Here is an 8139-nt window from a genome sequence, read left to right on the forward strand (position 1 = left end):
TCTGAGTTCCATCCAAAGCGCAATTTGATACCAGCTCCCCAAAATTGGTATCGAAAGTCTTTATAAAAACAGGTTAAATTTAGCATGAAAACATCAATATTCTCTTTAGCGATAACTCCACATGAATGTATAATAAGAGACTCTGACCTTTGTATAAAATGCCTGTGTCGCATTCATCTTGATGAATTTGAACTTCACTTGAACTAGAAATTGTTCAAATGTAAGTCTCTAGTAACTTCTAAACGTAGCATCTGCCAGTTCAAGAATGTAGTTCACCCTTTCATTGTTAAACACTGGAGTTTCTTTGGCACAAGACTCTCTCCTAGGAGAGGTTAACCTGTTTGTAATCATCTTTGCATATGTTCATATCGTGGTTGGCCTGTATTGACCTAGAGAACAGACTTGGATTCTGCACAAAATCCACCTGTTGCTGCTGCTGGGTGCTATTGAAGTGGTCCGGGCCCCGAGCCTCCCTGTGCACGCCAGAACCCAACGCTGGCCGGTCCTACTCCACCCTCATAACTGTTCTGCCTGAGCCCACTGATGCAGCCACCGTGTCCATCCATCTCGTCTAGGGCCTTCTTTGTCGCTGCCCCTCCACTTTACCAAGCACGATGTCCTTCTCCAGGGACTGGTCTCTCCTGACAATGTGTCCAAAGTATATAAGGTGAATTCTTGCCATCCTGGCTTCTAAGGAGCGCTCTGGCTGTCCTTCTTCCAAGAGAGATTGGTTAGCTCTTTTAGTAGTCCATGGTCCTTTCAATATTTTCCAGCACCACAAGGCTGGAATTCTTCTTCAGCCTTCCTTGCTCAATGCCCAACTTTCACATGCCTATGAGGCCATTCACTTGGGTCATGTGCACTTTAGACCTCAAAGTAACATCCTTGCTTTTCAATACTCTAAAAAGATCTTGTGCAGCAGATTTACCCAATGCAACTCATCTCTTAATCTCCGGACTGCTGCTTCCACAAGCATTATTATAATGCAAGCAAGATCAAATCTTTGGCAACTTCAATCTTTTCTCCATTTATCATGATGCTACAAATTGATCCAGTTGTGAGGATTTGGGTTTTCTTCATGAGTTTTGATCTATCCAAGGTTAAAATCCTTCATGTTCATCAGCAAGTGCTCCAAGTCTTCCTCACTTTTGGTCAGCAAAGTTATATCATCTCCATACCCAGGGTTAATAAACTTTCCTGCAATCCTGATGCCATATTCTTCTTCATAGAATCCAGCTTCTCTGCTGATTAGCTCAGCGCACAGATTGATTTTAAACCATGCAGTATTCCCTCCTTCTATTCGTACAACTTCATCTTGAGCCACGTATAAGTTTCTCATAAGCACAATGAAGTGTTTTGGAATCCCTATACTTCTCAAGGCTATCCGCAGTTTGTTATTATTCACACAGTCAAATGCCTTGGCAGTCAATAAAACACAGGTCAACATCTTTCTGGGATTCTCTGCTTTGAGCCACGATCCACCTGACCTTCATAATGCTATCCCTTGCTCCATGACCTCTTCTGAATCCAACAGGAACCCCTGGCCGTTCTCTGTCAATGTACTGTGGCCACCCCTGTTGGATGATCTTTAGCACATTAAGGATATTCTTTTATAAATTTTGTTTGTTTGTTTTTGATTTTTTTAACCCTAACCCTAAGAATTTTAGCATTCTATTGGGTGATCTTTCTTTGGAATGAGCACATACATGGATCGCTTCCAGTCTGTTGGCCAGGTAACTGTCTTCCAAATTTCCTACCATAGTGAATGCTTCCAGTATTTCATCAGCTTGTTGAAACAATTCAATTAATTCCGTTAATTCTTAAAGCCTTGAACTTCTTCATTGCTGTTAGTTCTTGCTCATATCCGACCTCTTGAAACAGTTGCCTGAGCGCTAGTAGTTTTTGCTATAGTGACTCTGCACTGTCTTCTTTGGTTGCTTCCTGTGGCCTTCGAAATTATGCCCAGGCAATCTTTCCATATTGCAAGTTGAGGCTTGCAGTGTTTCTTGCGTTTTTTTCAGTTTAAGATATTCTGAGTGTGTTCTTCCTTTTTGTATTTTCAGATCTTTTCATACTTCATCATGACATCTTAGTGCTGCCCATTGACATCTTCTGTTCAGTTCTTTGACTTCATCACTTCATCCATTTGCCTTACCTAGTCTATGATTAACAGCAAGTTTCAGAGTCTCTTCTGACACCTACTTTGATCTTTTCTTTCTTTCTTCCTGTGTTTTTACTGACCTGGTGCTTTCTTCATGAATTACGTTCTTCAAGCCCTTCCACAGCTCAGCTGGTCTTCGGTCATTAGTGCTCATTGTGTCAGATCTGTTCTTGAGATGTTTTAGAAATCCAGGTGGGCTACACTCAAAGTCATATTTTAGCTTTTGTGGACTTGTTTTAAATTTATCCAGGTTCAATGAAAACTTGACATATGAGCAAACAATGGCTTGTTCCACAGTCAGTCTCTGGCTTGATTTTCACAAATGATATTGAACTTCTCTGTAGTCTCTTCTCACAGATATAGTTTATTTGACCTCTGTGTATTTCATCTGGAGAAGTTCATGTGTATAGTTGTGTTATTGGAAAAAGGTATTTGCAATGAAGAAGTTGTTGGTCTTATAATATTCTGTCACGTGGGCTATAGTTTCATTTTTTTTACCAAGATCCTATTCCCCAACTACTTTTCCTTCCTGTGTTTTCAACTTTTGCCATTCCCACCATGAGTCCGTATCAAAGCACCTTGATCACATGTTTGGTCAATTTCTGACTGAAGTATTGTACTTCAACACAGATCTTGAAATGTCCTGTTTTTGAGGATGGATTCAAAGCCATTCCTCTTGACTCTTTCATTCCCAGCACAGTAAACCCTATGATTTTCTTATTTAAAATGGTAAATACAAGTCCATTTCATCTCACTAACATCTAGAATGTCAACCTTGATGCATTCCATTTCATTTTTTATGACTTCCAACTTTCCTAGATTTGTACTTCATACCTTTCAAGCTCCAATTATGAATTGATGCTTGCTGTTGTTTCTTCTTATTGTGAATGACAGGCAAACTTGTAGGTCCCAAAGGTTTGCTCCCACAGGCTTCCTCCATCCATGTCATGATAGTCCATTTTGCAATGAGAAAGCGTCATCTTGTCCTCAGTCATATTTTGAGTGCCTTCCAACCTTGAGAGGCTCATCTTCCTTCTGCTACTACCTCAGACATGTCTGCTTCTATTCACGAGGTTTCAGCTTCTAGCAGTGTTAGATACCGTCCGCAGAGTTTTCATGCGTAGATGTTATCCATAGGGTTTTCATGGCTAGTTTCTCTGAAGTGGAGAGAGAATTCCTCCTGCAGAGTCTGCTCTTAGCCTGAAGCTCTGTTGAAGCCAGTTCACATTGAGTGACCCTCTTGGTATTTGAAATACCTGTGACACAGCTTCCAGGATTACAGCAACACACACCATCACAATACAACAAAAGAATAGACCAACTACTCCCCAGGAATGATCCATGTGGCTTTGGGGAAAAAATATCTGGTTGACAGTGTAAGCCTTCAGATTAGTAGGTGTAGAAAATCCCTATTCCTTGTTGCCTGGAATGCCTTTGACGGACATTCCTTTGGGTCTCAAAAAAAAAAAAAATCTCAATCTAAATTTTCCTTATGAGGGTGGCAGAAGGAAAATATTGTGCATCATTAGTCAGATGGAGACTACACAAATATACATTAGTTAAATAGGTGGGTATAAGACTAAAGGGAATTGGGGAACTGTAGGCTGAGGAGAGCCCCTGGGGACACAGTGGCTACTGGTGAGGCTGATCACCACAAAGGAGAAAGCTGAGACTGTCTACTCCTGCAGAGAGCTACAGTCTCAGAAACCCACAGGGGCAGTTCTGTCCTGACCTCTAAGGTCACAAATCAATCAAAATCCACTCAAGGCAGCGAGCTGGAATTTCTTTTTTTTAAGTAAGCTGCAGAGTGCCCCTGGCACTGCTTTGTATACAGTAGCAGCTTCAGATGTTTTCTTAAGAAAGGTGACAATGGAAAGAATCAATCATTTAAGCTCAGAAGGGCAGCCTTTCCCCAAGAGCAAATTCCAAAGGGAAAGGAGAGAAGGGGCTACAGGGACATAGGGAGGAAACGCAGTCAGTGAGGGCACATTGAAAAGATTGCAGTGGATGACTGAAACGAAATGTGTGTGAAGGGTTGAATATATAATTGATGATTTGGTCTGTAGACCCTCACTTAATTCACAATAAAATGTTAAAAAGAAAGAGAGAAACACAGCAATGTAACTGAGAGGGGGGCCGTGGTGAAGGATGATGGTTCTGGAAGCTGAATTTGCAGAAGATTCTATGTGAAAGAAACCAACATCCATTTCCCATCTTGAGGAACAGGGACTAAGTTCTGACCCAATCAGACGGGAAGAACAAATGGTACTTCTCCTTTTTAAAGAAAAATAAACAAAACTTTTTAATGGCATTTCTTTTTATTTCCTCTTAGCCGAACTCACCAAATCTGCAAGAAAGGTTAGGAATTTTCTATATTCTGGGAGAGCAGGGACTTATTTGGTTTCTATGGGAGAAGAGGGCATGGAGACCGGAGGCGAATGCACAGTTCCATCCCCCGATACTGATGCAGTAGTCCTGATGAGAGAGCATGCTCATGAAGGTGGGAAGAAGTAATCATGTTCTGGATACAGTTAGAGTAAGGCTGGAGTGGATTCTGTGAGGTGCTATTAGATAAGGTGGTAGGGAAAGAAAATAGTCAAAGTGTGGGTTTAAAAAGAGAAAAATGGTGCTACTTTTATCGAGCAGATTTGAGAGTGAGGATCATTAGTATTTTGGGGTGTTTTTAAAGCCCACGTGGAAGAAGCACACCAGCCTGTGTGACCACGAGGTGTCGAAGGGATCAGATATCAAGCATCAAAGAACAAAAATCAAATCATTGTAAATGAGGGTGAGTGCAGAGTGGAGATCCAAAGTCCATCTGGACACCCCCTTACTGAAGGGTTGTGGGGAGGAGACTTTGCTGAGCAGCCCCATGAGCCATGAACCTACTTGAGGTCAGAGGTCATGAACTGAAAGTGAAACTAGCTACAGGGAGCAGACAGTGTGTTGGCTGTCATCAGACTAGGATTTTTCCAGGAGGTTATACTAGAGTCCATGTCTGGGAGAAAAAAACTGTTCAGTGCTTAACCAGTAGCCAACGGATTGGTGTTCCAAACAGACCCAACACTAATTCAGGATGATTCTAACTCAGAGCCACCCTATTGGACACAGTAGAACCACTCCTCAGAGTTTCCAGACTGTTATCTTTGTGGGGTCAGACAGCGTCATCTTTCCCTTGCTGAGTGACTGGTGGGTTTGAAGCACTAACTGTGATTAGCAGACCCATGTCTGACCCACACTGGCTCCTGGGCTCCTTATTCATCTTGTCACTCACTGCCAGTGAGTTGATGCTGGCTCATTGTGACCTATAGGACAGGGTAGAAGGCCCCTGTGAGTTTCAGAGACGATAACTCTTTATGGGAGTAGAGAGCCCCTCCTTTCTCCCACAGAGCTGCTGGTGGCTTGAACTGCTGACTTGCAGATTGGGTGACTTAATAGCTTTGAAGTGGTTTTTATGATACTGGAAGAATGAGAAGAGGTTGTCAAATATATAGATGGAGCCAAGGATTAGGTTAAAAGATGAGATTATATGTGCATATTAATATAATTCATTTTAATAAGGACCTAATAAAGATAAAATTTAATTAGATTTTATCTGGTTTTCAGAGTTAGTTTGGGGTAAACTATTTTGAGAGTTGCTTTGGATTTTCCATGTCTAAAAATTGAGACTTTTAAAACTGGGATTTGAGGGGGACAGAAATCTCAATAGAGAATTTGTTTCACAGGAGAAAACACTGTGGAGTAGATCTTAATATATTCCAGAATCGGACGGTGCTGTTTGGGGTCAGCTTTAACTTACACACACTTTTTAAAAAAATTAAACACTTTTATTGGGGGCTTTTACATCTCGTATCACAAACCATAAATTCATCCACTGTGTCAAGCACATTTGTACACATGTTGCCATCATCATTTTCAAAGCATTCTCTTCCCACTTGAGCCCCTGAAATCAGCTCCCCATTTCTTCCTCTCACAGACCCTTGATAAGTTATAGATTATTATCTTACATCATTTTCCATCGCCTCTCACTCACTTTTCCATTGTTCATCCCCCTGGAAAGGGGTTATAGGTTGATTCTTGTGATCAATTCCCTCTTTCTCCCCCTACCACCCCCAAATCCTCCTGGTATCTCTACTGTCATTGTTGGCCCTGGGGGAGGGGGTGGTTTATCTATCCTGGATGCCCTGTGTTGCGGGCTCTTTTCTGTAGCAGTGTGCATGCTCTGGTCTAATCCGATTTGTAAGGAAGTGAGGTCATGATAGTGGGGGGAGGAATCATTAAAGAACTAGAGGAAAGTTGTGTGTTTCATCAGTGCTATACTGCACCCTGACTGGCTCATCTCCTCCCTGCGACCCCTCTGTAGGGGGATGTCTAATTGTCTACAGATGGGCTTTGGGTCTCCACTCCATGACTCACCCCCCATTCACCTGGGGTATGATTTTGTCCTGGGTCTTAGATGTGACACATACTTTTAAAGAACTAAAAGAACATTTTTCGCTAAATAAAGTCACAAATGGTGGTATTCATCACATAAAAAGCAAAACCAGAAGTAAACAAACAAAACAAAATTACTGTCGCAGAGTCAGTTCCAAGCTGTAGTGACCCCACAGGACAGAGTAGAATTGCTCCCTTGGGTGTCCGAGACTTTACATCTTTACCGGAGCAGACAGCGTCATCTTTCTCCCTTCCAGTGGTTGGTGGGTTTGAACTGCTGACCTTGAAGTTTACAACTCAATGCCTGGCCCAAAAAGTCACCCAGGGATCCTTATATCCATCACATGGTGCTATCCATAGTGACTATCTCAGACTTTGGGAAGTACATTACCAGCCATCATGACTCTGTGTATCGAAATGACAGTTTGCATGCAAGGAATCGGAAGGTCTCTATGTCAATCCCTTCGGAGCACAGGAAAACGAAAGTCTTGTTTTGGGCATGGGGCAGAGCTCTTTCTCTTACTGATGCTAGATGGTGGACTGATGCCATGTTAGGGGAGCTTAGGCATTTAGCTGTTTAGGGTTTGCACTAGTTTTTCTCACCTGTAACTCAGCGGAAGCTAGACGGTAGTTCTGAGGTTGGCTTTGGCTTGCTGCCTATCAAGAAAGCAGCTTTGGTAGCACTCCATGCTTTGAATGGCAATACTGTTATCCTGTAAGTGCCCCATAAACATCTCCTACGGCCGGTTTGTTTGTTTTTACTGGGAAAACAAACCCAAATATGCATGGGAGACTATGATGCAAAATTAGACTTGCAGGAAGGAATCACACATGTGTCAATCTTGTAACCACTCCCTGTGTAGAAATAGGACTTTGACAGCTACCGCAGGTCCTCCACTGATTAGGTCCCTCTTTCCTCAAAGAATTCCATCTTGATCTTTATTGTAATAAATTCCCTGAAAAACAAGTTCTACTGATTAATTTGATCTATTTCTTAATTGGCCTTTGAAGTGTGTTTAGGTGAAGGTTCTGTCTTTACCTCTTCCTATTCCTCCACGGTGATTTGTTGAAGAACCTTGGTTGTTTGATCTATGGAGACACCCGTAATCGAGACTCACCTACCTGCTCCCAATGGCACCTCTCCTCTGTATTTCCTATAAATTCTTAATTGGATCAGATTTAGGGTACGTCTTTTTGGTAAGTCTGGAAGTGATACTGTGCCTGCTCATAAGGGACACGTGGTATCTGGATGTCTCCCCTTTTTTGGGTGTTTTTAGCAGCTACTGATCAATACCTCACACTCCCAACTGAGCAGAGTCTGTAAAGTGGAGATCATTTAGCACAATATTATGATGAGGTCTTCTGAAAAACATAGCCCAAGACTTCTTCTGAATCTAGGTAACCAGTGGGTCAGATGAATGCAAATATTTGCAAAACATGTAACATCTGAGGATAATATGTGTGATTTTAAAAATGTGGTTACTGAAAGAAAAATAAATCTTCAGGTGTGAGAAATAAAGGAGGAATGGAAAACTAGAAATGTA

This window comes from Tenrec ecaudatus, chromosome 14, assembly GCF_050624435.1.
Source record: "Tenrec ecaudatus isolate mTenEca1 chromosome 14, mTenEca1.hap1, whole genome shotgun sequence".
NCBI lineage: Eukaryota > Metazoa > Chordata > Mammalia > Afrosoricida > Tenrecidae > Tenrec > Tenrec ecaudatus.